Consider the following 14140-nt stretch of genomic DNA (forward strand, 5'->3'; position numbering starts at 1 on the left):
ATCCCACTAAATCGACCCCAAGGAATAACAAAAAATATTTGTTATGTTTTTTTTTTATACAGGCTGTTCAAAAACCAGAGGGACACTAGTTCAGTTCTCGGAAATATCAAACACAAACATATATTATAACATACATTATTTTAAAGCCCTATTAAAAAGAAACACTGTGGTGGAAACAGAACTAAATTATCTTAAGACGTTTCAGAATGGCGGCCACTTTTATTTATAGTTCAATTTTTATGGAATAACCTGTATTTCCGTATTTTTTTTGTAATTGCAGATATCTTTATCCTGAATTAAATATCGCACTCCTTACGAGCTAATCATTATTCTGGTATCCAATATTATAATATTATCATAAAAACAAAGTTTTCAAACAATATTTTTTAAATATTTACATACCTAAAACTCGAAATATTCAAATTGCATCAAATGTCAAACAGCACATCAGGTTTTGCTATTCCAAGCAAATTCCTTCAAATTTAAACCACACCCATATCTCTTTTAGCTTTTGAGTTATCAACAAATAACATGCTTTCCCCATATGCTAATTATTGTTAATACAGGCCACAGTAATCTATCAATATATTAATAGGCAAGCATGTTTCTTTAAAACCTTTTTTCTCAGCTCGTGTGCATCGCAGGGAAAATCTACGCATACCTTTAGAAAGATATTTTCCTGTAGAAGTGCAGAATCCCTTCAAAAATTAAAATAGGCTCAAATATAAGCACAAAAAATGGATTTGAAATTATAAAAAAATTAACATGGGCTTTATGGGTTGCCATGTTGGCGACGAAATAACAAAACAAAATATAAACAGAAAATCAAAACAAATGGAAGAAATTACAATCACATGTTTTATTTACAGCGTGGGGTGAAAATAGAGAAGCCTGTACATTGGATATTTTAGGTCGAGTTTCGACCACTGGACGACCACTAGTAGGAAACTATTACGCAATAATCGGACGGCTGATTAAAAAAATCTGACTATATCTAAAGGTGAGCAGTGCATTAGTAGAGGCGGTCCAAATCCGTGGCCTGCAAAATCTGATTTTAAAAAAATCAGCTGTTCAATTGTCGCGAAATCGAGTCCTTTACTGTGGCCTGTGTTAACAATTAACACGTCTTTTATATTGGATAAACATGTTATTTCTGATAAATCAAAAATTACAAGCGATATGGGCATGGTTTAAATTTTAAAGTTGCTTGAAATAGCAAGCCCTTTAAAATGATTTGCTTTTTTAAAATGATGTGTAATATGATATAAGTTTGTATTTGTATTTGATATTTCCGAGATTTCAACTATTGACCCTCTGGTTTTTGAACAACCTGTATTTAAAAAATATTAAAATCATTTTTACGTTATTTATTGGGGTTGATTCAGTGTGAAATAATTTTATTTCATAGTTAATTGTTGGACCTACGGTTTGTCTGAAATCAATTTGAGACACCTTACGTGAACCACCCTGTATAAACACGTAATCACTATGTGAATTTGAATGTACGGGACTTTATGGTCCCAGGTTTCCTCCAGGGGCAGCGGATTTTTATCCCCCCTGGAATTTTACCCCCTGGGCAAACGTGACGTCACAAACCAGGGGGTAAAATTCCGGCCGCGAACTTTTGAGTTTCGCGACATCATCTCGATGGATTAAACGCGGAATTAAACATATATTTTCACGGTTGTGAATTTAATCAGAACACATCAAATTATAAAAACCTAGAATGTACGCCCCGGATTTTTACCCCCAGAATTTTACCCCTGGAATTTTACCCCCCGGATTTTTACCCCCGGATTATTACCCCCGGAGATTTACCCCCCGGATTTTTACCCCCGGATTTTTACCCCCGGAATTTTACCCCCTAGCCAGATATATAAATTAGTGAAAATGATTAATTATCTTCATTCTGTTTTAATTTAATAGTAAACATCTTATTATTAAGTAGCCTATTTTAATTTATTTGTTACATCAACTAATCGAACAGGTTTTTCATTTTCATTTTGAGATTCGAGTATCAGGATTCTATCTTTGAAGCCAACTGTTGATTAATATGACGTATAAACAAACATCAGAATGGTAATTGATTCGAAGATTTCTTTAACGATTTATTATACAACCGTGGTAAAACAATGTTTTTAGTTTGTATTGTAACAATAACAAAATATGCCTTATTGTTTCTTTACGAAGAACTGTTCACCCAATTATCATTTAAATGAGCTACTCAGTTTATTTTACATACTTATTAACCAACAGTTGGCCCCAAACGCAAATTCCGAACATCAAAATTAAACAGCGAAATCTGTTTACTTAGTTAAGATTACAAAATAAACAAATAAAGATAGGTGACTAAATAATGAAATGTTTACAATTAATTAATAACAAAAACAAGAAAATCAATCATTCAATTTGTAAAATCAGACAGGGGGTAAAATTCCGGGGGGTAAAAATCCGGGGGTAAAAATCCGGGAGGGTTAAAAATCCGGGGGTAAAAATCCGGGGTTAAAAATCCGGCCCGTACATCTTCAGTTGTCTAAACGCTAGTTATATGGACGGGGGGTAAAATTCCGGTTTTAAATAAATAAATAAGGTCTTTATTTGCAAGCGTTCATCAAAGTACAAACTCTGTTTTTCATGACAACTTTTGTCAAATTAAGTAAATAAAACAATACCACTTTTTCATAAAATATATAAAAAAATTAGTATATTCATAAAATAAAAATAAAATTATCCATACAGTTTAGGTAAACATTTCCTCTACACATTTCTTAAACCTATTACAACTGTACTCTTTTAAAGTGGGTGGCAAAGCATTATACTTTTTTGGGCCAAAGTAACTAAACCCCTTCTTCCCCGTTTCCAGTTTTGTCTTTGGCAAGTGCAACAGGCTGTCCTGTCGAGTACTGTGCTCATTTATTTCATGTCTAAATACCAACTTTTTCCTAAGGTATTCAGGTTTTCCCGTCTGAAGAACTTTGTGGACCAGATTTACAGTTTGTATGTCGGAGTACCCCATGATTGACAAAACCTGGGCACTCAATCTGTGCTCACTAGTGTGATCAAATTTTTTCAGATTGTAGACAAATCTAAGCACTCTGTTCTGCAGCCTGGTAAGGATCATCAGATTTTCCTGAGTAAGGCAACAGGAAAAAGCAGGAAGAGCATAGTATATAACAGGAAAAATGGTTGAGCGGACAATTTCCAACGTAGAAAGTTCTGGCAAAATTGAGCTTAGTCTGCGAAGAGTTTTCAAACTTATTGTTACTGTTTTACAGATAGCTTTGACATCGTGAGAAATATCAAGTTGTGAATCGAGAGTGACACCGAGAATCTTAGGGATATTACTTGAAATCAGTGGTTTTCCATCAACAAAGATACACTGTTCAACACAACTATTCACTGAGTGGGCACCAGAAGATGGCCTATCTACAAGCAAGACAGAACACTTACTGGAGTTCAATAGCAAACCATGGTCATTCGACCATCTATTTACACTCTCTAAATCATTGTTGATACAACGAATAGTCTTAGCTGTTTCTGAGGGCTTATAAGAAGTTAGCAGTTGGGAATCATCGGCATAAGAGTGTAAAGAACAGTGACTCAAGTTATCTTTCAAATCTGCAGTGTAGGGAATAGAATAGGCCTCAAGCAACTGCCTTGAGGAACACCGACAAACCTTGGAAGTGTTGACGAGAGCTGTCCATTAACCTTTGTACATTGAGTACGCCCGGTCAAGTACGATGAAAACCACCTCACTGAGATGTCGTTAAACTGATAAAACCTCAGCTTTGCAAGAAGCAACTCGAAATTTACCGAATCAAACGCCTGAGAGAAGTCAAGAGAAGTCATCACACTGTTTAGGCCCTTATCTTTTGCAAAGATCATTTCGTCAATAACATTGAAAAGAGCTGAACAAGTGCTAAACCCCTGCCTGAAACCTGACTGTGTTTCAGAAAGTAATCCTTCAGATTCTAAATGAAAGACTAATTGCTCGGCCACAACCTTTTCCAGTATTTTGGACATAACAGGGAGGATCGAAATAGGTCGGAAGTCAGAAACCAAAGAAGGGATTAGGGTTTTTGGGAGAGGAACTACCACGCTCTGCTTCCAACTAGAAGGAAAACTTCCAGTGCTCAGTGATACATTGATCAAATGAGTAATTGCTCCAATACAAAAAGGGCTCAAACCTCTGATCATTTTTATTGATATGCCATCCACCCCAAATGCAGTAGTTCTGATACTGTTCATCAAATCCTTTACCTTACTTTCTGAAACAGGAGAAAAAGTAAATGGTGATATTATCCCTGCACATTTATTGCTGCTAAAGAATCTCAGTGTTTCGGTGCTCACAGTCTTGCTACAACCCATAGTTGAGAAAAAATGGTTGAAATCTTCTAGTCCAACAGAATGGTCTTTTGCTTCAACAGAGCTCATTACACCTCCAGCTCGTAAAGTGGCCCAAAATGTCTTAGGCTGTTTTGTATTCAAATTCTTAGAAAAATACTTTCTCTTAGCTAATCTTATGGCCACATTTAGTGCATTGCTGGCTCTGCAGTAAGCATTTCTTGAAGCATGTGTTTTCAGAGCCAGGTAGTTATTTTTACATTATTATTCTTTTTCTTTGTAAGATATCTTACATTTGAATCTCTCCAAGGTGATTTCTTTCTGGTTATCCTTTTTCTCACTATGGGGGCACATTCGTCAAACACTTGAATTATATTTGTTGTTATTACATTAGCAATGTCGTTGACGTTGTGCTGTGTCTTGACGTTATCCCAGTATATATTGGAAGCAACGTCAATGAACTTATCGCCATTAAAATCTCTGAAATTTCGATATGTAATAAACTTTGCTTTGCTTTTAGGCTTATTGTATGGTACATCACAGTAAGTCAGCTTGTGGTCAGTGATCCGTTTTCCATTGTGAGTAAAAATGTTGGAAGTATCAACTATTCCTACTTCTAGATTGTGAGCTTTGTCAACAATTATTAAGTCAATCAGAGAGGATGAGCTTTCTGTAACACGTGTGGGCTCTTTAATGATCTCAGCAAGGCCCATAGATTGAAGAATTCTCTCAAGATATTTTACATCTGCCCTATTTTTGTCTAGAAGATTCACATTCAAATCACCCAGTAAAATTACTGAATCCACATTTGGTGACTCATCGATGTAAAGAGCGTGGATTAAGGAACTCAAGGTTGAGTAAGGAACGTCTGGAGGTTTGTATGCAATGCAGATGAGAAGCTTCAAACCTTTGAGATTAACAACACCTCTGAGATATTCAATACGGTTGTCAACAGTTTGAAGATAAACACGAAAAAAATTGATTCCTTGCTTTACATAGAGAGCTACGCCTCCACCACCATCTCTAAAATTATTGGGCCTATCGCTGCGATGAAGAGAATAGAAAGGAACATCATAAACATGAGAGGGGGTCTCCGGAGATAACCATGACTCCGTAATTACCATCAGGTCAAACTGGAAATCATCCACTACGCAACATAGCTCTTCAAAGCCTGTATTTAGAGATCTAATATTTACATGTGCTACTCTACAACCATTGGTGGAGCCACGTTGTCGTTTCCCGACGGGTTACTACTCAAAGAAGGGAGAACTGGATCGTCAGTATGTGATACCTGAGGCCTGGAACACACGCCTTTTGGCTCAGCAGAAACAGCTTCGTGAATTATTTTCAATAAATGAAAGATGAGATTACCAAAACAGTAGTTCCCCTTTCGATTCAAGTGAGTTCCGTCACCTGCTAGATGATGATATTGAACTACAGCACTAGTGTCAAGAAAATCAACATTGAAATTATTACACATCAACATCAGCTGTTCATTATAGTAGAAGAGGGCTTTCTGACTTATATCCTTCCTTGTCAGAACAATATTTACAATGATGATTGAGTTTGGGAACTTTTGCTTTGCGGTACTCAACAGGTTTGCCATAGAGTGAAGCACCGCACGCTTACCCCACCCTCCATTATCCCCAGGCCCACCATTGAAACCATGCACAAGGTTGTTTGTGCCAACAAGAATCTATCTATATATTAATAGGCAAGCATGTTTCTTTAAAACCTTTTTTCTCAACTCATGTGCATCGTAGGGAAAATCCACGCATACCGTTAGAAAGCTATTTTCCTGTAGGTGTGCAGAATCCCTTTATAAATTTAAATAGGCTCAAAGATAAGCGCAAAAAATGAGTTTAAAAATATGAAAAAATTAACATGGATCTTATGCGTTGCCATGCTGGTGACGAAATAACAACGAAATATAAACAGAAAATCAAAACAAATGGAAGAAACTCCAATCACATGTTTTATTTACAGTGTGGGGTGAAAATAGAGAAGTGAGTACATTACATATTTTTGGTCGAGTTTCGACCACGGGGCGTGCTCTCGTATATATTATTTTGGGTTGTGCAGATTGATATTTCCCAAGTTTATCCCTAATATGAGACATTTTAGCACCCGGATTTACGTCCACGACAGCCCCACTATCTGCACACATCTTCCCTGAGTGACGCAAAAGTGAGTCCCCGATCAACAAAACATTGGACATTGAGTTTCCCTGGATCTTTTCATCTACTTCCATTGACATTTCATCTACAACTTGACATTTGGGTGCACAATATTGCAATGAGAAGAGGTTTCCTTACCCACTTTAGAGCTACTTTTGTTTGACACACTTACAGGTACCCTAGGTTTGTTTATTTTTCGTTTAATTGACATTTGTTGCCATTTACCAGATGCATTACACAACATTGTATCATTTACAGAATTGTTCTCCAACTCGAGAGCTTTAAAAATATTTGAACATTTAACAGTTTTATAAGTTTGGAGAACAAACGTGTTTTTTTCTGGACTTTTTTGTACTCTTACCCTTATTTTTAACATGATTCCATTTCCCAGATTTGTCAGTGGCTTGAGCACCATCACAGCTGACAATCTTTGAACTCAAGCCCTGGTTATCATTAATTACATTGACAGTGGTAGGCAAACAGTTAGGAATATGATTTGACTGTACAGCGGGTGGCCTGTTGGAACTACCACTAACTTATCTGTAACCAAAAGGCTACGAGGACCCTCACTGAACAGAGCGTACCAATCACTGAACGAACATCCAGTGACCGGCATAGTCTTTCTGCAGAACCCCTCGTTAATGAACTCACAATTTACAAGTACACTCAGACCACACTCATAGTTATTTTTTTGTTGAGTGCAACTCAACTCATGGAAACTGTTTTCTTCAAAGCCTAATTTGCTAGTTACAGTTTTAGCAGCAAATGTGTTTGTACCATGAAGTGAATCTAAATGGTATACTAAGGAACCAGAAATGTCAACAAACAGTAAGCTCCAGTGTGAGCCAGTATCTTGAGTAACAGGAGTGTTGTTATTACTGACACATAAAAACGCATAGTCTAAGCTATTGAACCCAAGTTCGTTCAAAAGAGCCTTTACATCATCACACGTACCATGTTTTATAATCTGGGTCACAGAGGGAACCATAAAAATTACTTTGGATAAGCTGTCTTTATTGTTACTACTAAAAGACTGAAAGAATGTGTCAAGAATGGAGTCATCTAGCCATCTATTTTTAAGCCAGGATTGTTCCTCGGCTTTTTTAACGGATGATTTTAGTTTGGTTACAAATTCAGTCAATTCTAGTTTCTGATTGTTACTAACTTCAAGATTTGACTTAAGATTAGCAATGATTAACTAACAGTTTCAGAATTCTTTTCCGATGTTAGAGCTTCGTCCAAACGCTGAAGTAAGGTGGAAATATTCAACTGAAGATCTGTCAAAGTAATGTCAGGGTAATTAGCCTCTAACATTTTCAACTCAAGCAGATATTTGTAAGCACAGATTCTGTGCCAATATCGAGATTTTCTGAGTTGGTAAACGTTTCCTCAATTAAATTGACAGCATGATTAGACATTCCTCGTGTTCTCACCATTTTATTGAGTTGACACAAACAATTATTAAATTACAGTCAATGTTGTTAAGATACAATTTCCCACTGAGAAGGAAAGGAACTGCAAGCCGCAAGACATGCAGCAGTTGAAATTGCAGCACAGAGGTTGCAGCCGCAACAGTCACTTGCAGTGGTCAGGAAGATTAGTAGGCACCTGTATATGAAGAGATGCACACCGCCAGACGCATGCACATTGAAATTGCAGTGGAGTAAATGAAGGCGCAACAGTAATCACTCGCAGCGGCCAGGTAGACAGGGTAGACAGCGACGATCTGGATGCACAGTGGTTTAGTCAGGAGCAGGTATATTTTCTGCGGCGATCGCCGGTTGGCAGTGGCGCACTCTGACTGCGCCGACGTCGAGAATGCTGGCAATGGTGGTGTCTGCTCTTTCCGGCGTTCAGAGTTTGGTTAGTCAATGAGTCTCACATTCATTTACTTACGAAGGTTTGTCACTGTCAAAGGAAGAAACTATGTCACCAGAGCTTAATTAAACACTACGACAAACTGGAAAAAGTGTCTTTGGCAAATAACGACTAAATATCACAAAATAAACGGAGCATAATATTCCCTGTCAATCTTCTGCAGACCAGGTCTGCCACCCCCTAATCACCCCAGAGCTTAATCACGCTCTGGCTATTTTCATTAGACTTCCAAATCCGCGGGGGTAAAATTCCGACCGCGAACAAACTTTTGGCCACTCAGGTTGCTACGTCATAGTGACGTCAGCTTTGCCCAGGGGGTAAAATTCCAGGGGGATAAAATTCCGGCGACCCTTCCTCAAAACTAAAAAGTAAATCGGTCCCGGGTCCAGGTCTTACCATGAGACCTATGGTGGTAATAGCTTATTCCCTATATGAGAAATTCGCTAAATATGATCTTTATGTTAACAATAAATGCTATTGAAACGTAGAAAATTGAGTTTTTCATAAAACATAATATTTTTAAAATCTTAGTTATTTATAAACCTTTTACTGTTTATGATGGAAACCATCGGCATCTTTCAATTACCTGTAACATTTAGTTTGGGGCGTAATTGAATTTAATACTTTTGATCAGACGTATAATTCTAAAAAAAAATATTTGTTGTCAATCAAGAAAGAAGATGTTTTTATTATTATTATCATCGTTGTCATCATCATCTCAATGATTAAACAGTATTATTATTTACAATTATTTCAAAATTCAAAAGGCTGTTATGATAAACAAATTTTAAACTCGCGATAAATAAAGTTTTCTCTAAGGGCATGTAAAACCTTGTAAGAATATCTCAACATTCTAAAGCATGTTATCGCTTAAAACTTGCAAATTAAATGAGAAAAGTTCTCTATAACCTAAAGTGTAATAAGGCGCTTGTAAAATTAATCGAAATACGTTTTTGTCGGAGAGATTCCTAAGTGGCCATACAATTAAATAACTAATATCAAGCTTCAGTTTCGTTGAGTTTTTTGCGAATTTCCCAGGGAATAAGATATTACCGTAGGTCTCATGGTAAGACTTAGACCCGGGACCGATTTACCTTTTCGTTTTGAGGCCCCCAGAGGCCAAAAACACCCTCCATTCAAATTCATATACATGATTTCAGCCCAATCCGTCCAGTAGTTTATACGTGATTGAGCAACACACACACACACACACACACACACACACACACACAAACGCATAAACTCAGAAAATTCCAGATTTATATACAGTATATGTCTTACTAATATTATGAATCTGAAAGTTTGTGAATGTGTGCGTTTGTGTGTGTGTGTTGCTCAATCACGCATAAACTACTGGACGCATTGGGCTGAAATTTGTCATGACAGTAGCTCACATTGACGCTTATCTCAAAACTTCTTACGAGCTCCGCCCCAGTGGCTCTGTAATTCCCAATGTTAACCCTATGAATATTCATATTTAAAGGTAATTAAAGAATTTAGTCAGCTGTTTCAACTAAAAAGTCGGTTCTATGATATACAAAATCATTAAAAGATATAAAACTTTCCAACAGGGTGCAGAACTATAATTCTTTTGCATTTATGAACAGCTAATTTGAACCAAGCAGCAACTGAAAACTGTGATATGCAATGAGAACTGTCAAAGTATGACTGTTTACAGTTAGTTAGGCACAGCAAGATTTTTCAAACCAAATCACAAATCATAAAAGAAGTTTTTAATATTATAAAAGTAATGTTTACCAGCCTATATTTTTTATTTTGCAGACGCAAACAAAGAAAGATTTGTTAATGTTTATCAACTGTTTCAGTTTGAATTATTTGTTCTATGCTCTGTGGTGTGAATTAAATAAAACTCTACAATTAATTTTAACGAAAGCTTAACCTAAAAATGAGTTTTGTAATGTTTCTTTAACAGTGATACATATCCAATGTCTGTTTTAATTGATAACATAATACATAAAACATGAGTGAAAGTGGGTCCTCGGCCCTCGCATATTTCCCCCCATTTTAAAGTGCTTGATAAACCTCGAACTTCAATCATATAGTCTCAAATTGTAATGCTACATTTTATCATGTTGTTGTGAAATGTACTATACGTAGTCATTTCTAAAAGTAAAAGCAGAATTAACGAGTGGACTGCCGTCCACTAACGGGTAGTTGCTATGAATTCATAGATTGGGATAAATACCATTTCCCCAGTACCACAACTCGTGAGAATCTCTTGTTTCAATGATGTATCACGGGAGACTGCGAGTACAAAAACGCGTTCAATTACGTAATTTGGCTGGATGTAACTTTCTTAGCAGCATCACTGGAGCTCCAACCTTCAGGGTGAGTTCAATGGCAGGCAAACTGGGTGGTGATACTGATACTCTGCCGGGTAGGTTACAGCATCTTCTTTTCTTAGGACGGTGTTCACTGATTTATACGTACGTTCCTAAACGTGGAAGAGAGCCATATCCTAAATTTTATCTGCGTTGCTTGCTTGTTTTTAGGTGTTACAATTGCACATTCACAGAGCCAGGCACTATCCATGTTAAGTAGTTCGTGAACTTCTGAATATCCACTGCTTATCAGTTTTTCTTGTGATCTGACAACGCCAAGTGAAGGTGAGGCGGTTATAATCCTATTTATATTTTAAAATGTTCCGTCTCCAACCTTCGTAAGACTCTCTGGGAATTCCTCAGCTCCACGTTGATCAATGCAAAAAGCTCTTATGTTTAATGTGAGTGAGAGGCGTTCTATGGTTGACCACAAGGTGGATTGCTTCAGAGATGCATTGAACTCGTCAGCCCTCCTCCCCGTACCACAACAGGCAGAGTTTGTCTAAAGTCGCCAGAAAACATTTCAATTACTTCCCCATGGGCTGTTTCTAATATCTTTCAATGTCCCGTCCAATAGAGACTTTGTGAACCATGGTGCATTCGTCCCATGCAAGTAGGGAGGAATCTTGAAGCACTCTAGCAATTGTGGAATTCCTTGAAATGAAGGTTTTTACTACCTGTATCAAATAGAATTAATATAAATTTATAAGTATTAAAAGTAAAACACCAACAAAATGTTTCACCTTTCTCTTAAAATCATTAATCAGGCCTCTTTTCTTATGGTTTGTTATAATGCACATTCAATAGTATGAAAAATAAATCAAAACTCTTACTAGTTATAATTAATTTAACATAAACATATCCCAAATATTAAAATACAACAGAAGTTTTATACGAGACGTTACCGACAGGAACACCCCCCCCCCCCCACCACGTTGAACGCTTCTGAATTATACCGAGCAAAGCCGAACTGTTCGCAGCAAACTGTTGTTTCTATCACTGTCCCTGTCAAAACCACTGAGCTATAATTCTAACTGGAGGTAGCACTGAATGTCAAAGATGCGTGTCGCCAGCTGCCATGTTTGCGTGAGGTGTGAGTTATAAGAAGCTATGTTATTGGATAAGAAAACTCACTGCTATACCAACCTAGTTATAGAAGCCATGTTATTGCTATGATAAGAAAACTCGCTGCTATACCAACCTAACAAAATCAGCGACACGCTTTTGACAGACTTCTGCCATGGCAGTGCTACCTCCAGTTATAATTTTAGCTCAGTGGTCAAAACGCATCGTTTGTAGGTTAAGTTTAAATTTAATAGATGAGTGAACGAATCTATGTATCGTGTATAGCGGAGTCGGAGAAAAGTTGTCCGCTGGAGTATGTGTGTGACTGTGTTCGCACCTAAAACTCAAGAACCGTTGCACTTATAGCGTTCAAATTTTGCACAAATAGTTATGACACCAGTGTAAAGACACCATTAAAATTCTAGACGATTCCACTCAGTAGTAATAATAAAATACTTAAAAAACATTTTTAAATTTGTCCTATAAGAATAACATTAGGAGCTACCTTCCTCTTCTTTTTATTTGTTTACGTTTTGCGACCAACAATAATTTTGTTGTCTACTTAAGACAGAGAGAACGACTTTTACTCTAAGCTCTTTCATTCATGGAGTAAACAGTTTGGCGTCTATGAATGTATATCATTATAATTTCACAGCTTTCAGAATAATGTTATTTAAGCTAATTAAATTTCACAACTTTCAGAATAATAAATTGAACTTAACAATATTAGTCGGCAGTTATATAGGTACCGTTTATTTTCAGTATTAAAATTCACCTTTAAATTAAAAGTATATAGGTATGTATGTATTTAGAACAAAGCAGCTTTCTACATTATTCAATTTAATGTTGGCATTGAATATTAAAAATTCAAATATGTTGGTATATTTTTATACTTGCAACAGTTAATAAATTTTTGTATATTTAAATAATATATAAATAGCCTATTACCAGTCAATCAAGCCTAACAGCCTATTTTAAATATACTATGTTTACAATCTATTTCAAACACAAGCTAAAGTAAAAATAAATATATATATAACTAAACAAAATCTCAAAAAGTAATTTATCCAAATTAAATTTCATATACTATTAATTGGCCTGAGTGACTAAAAGTGAACAGTGAACTTCAAGATCTAGAAGACCTGAATACATTGTTGCTGAAAAACATGTGTTAGGTAACAACTGGATTACCTCCTTCTTCTACCATGAACTAGCCTGGGTGAGAGTTTAAAAACTAGTTTGTATGATTTTTATATTATAATATTTTCTAGTAGAAAGTGAAATCTAAACCAAAATAGTCTAATTATTTCAAATAGTTTAAACAAGAAGAAATGTGGAAACTTGGAAGAAACTTGGTAATCTCCATCTTATTATTACAGACTATTTAGGTGTTGGACAATTTGAGAACATTAGCCTACTTCTGAGGTGGATCGAGTAGCCTCATAGCTGTAAATTTATATAACCTAAAATCTTGATTCAAGTAAAGACTTTTGTTTTAGAACAATCTTATCCAAATTCAATATAAAATTATTTAGTAAAAAAAAAATCAAAGGCTAACTTTATTATCATAAAAAAAGTTTCAAATTAAAAGATTAGCAAGGAAATTGGAAATTAAAGAGAGTTCCAAGCACTAACCCTAAACCCTGAGGTTGCATACTAAAGTACTATGCGAAGGGGGGGGGGGGAAAGGCCCCGACGTAGAGAGTGGTAAAGGAAGCGGAAAGGTGAGCAGTGAAAAGAAAGGAGTACGGAAACCCTTTATGACTGTTAAATTAACGTATCTGTAATACTTAAATGCTATGGAAAAATAGGGAAACAGGTCTACGATGTAGGAAGTAGTGAAGGTAATAGTGAAGGAAGTAGTCAAGGCGAGCGCTGCGGAGTGTGGGGGACCTTTATGACAGTTGGAATAATGTATCTGCAATTTTAAAAATGCTATGGGAAGGGAGAGAAACAGGTCCACGATGTAGGAAGTGGTGAAGGAAGTAGTCAATGTGAGCAGTCCAGAGTGTGGGAACTCTTTGTGACAGTTAGATTAATGTATCTGCAATAATAAAATGCTATGAGAAGAGAGGGAAACAGGAAATACATTACGTATATTACCAATGACTTTGGTTAATTAATGGACGAGAAGTTAGGATTGTTGTTGACTGAGATTTGTTTTTTTAAGAGGTTGGCAGCCTCTTTTAACCTTGCATTTGCCCGTTCACATAGACTAAGCGCCCGTGCGTGGATCGTTTACAGCAAAGCAAGGGGTGAGCCGGTACGGTACAAAGGTGAACTGTACTGATAAAATTTAGTGGCAGTGACCAGGATCCGAACCCACGACATCCG

This window comes from Macrosteles quadrilineatus, unplaced genomic scaffold, assembly GCF_028750875.1.
Source record: "Macrosteles quadrilineatus isolate MER2022 unplaced genomic scaffold, UCM_ALF_1.0 Scaffold_1__1_contigs__length_201487025, whole genome shotgun sequence".
NCBI classification, from domain to species: Eukaryota; Metazoa; Arthropoda; class Insecta; order Hemiptera; family Cicadellidae; genus Macrosteles; species Macrosteles quadrilineatus.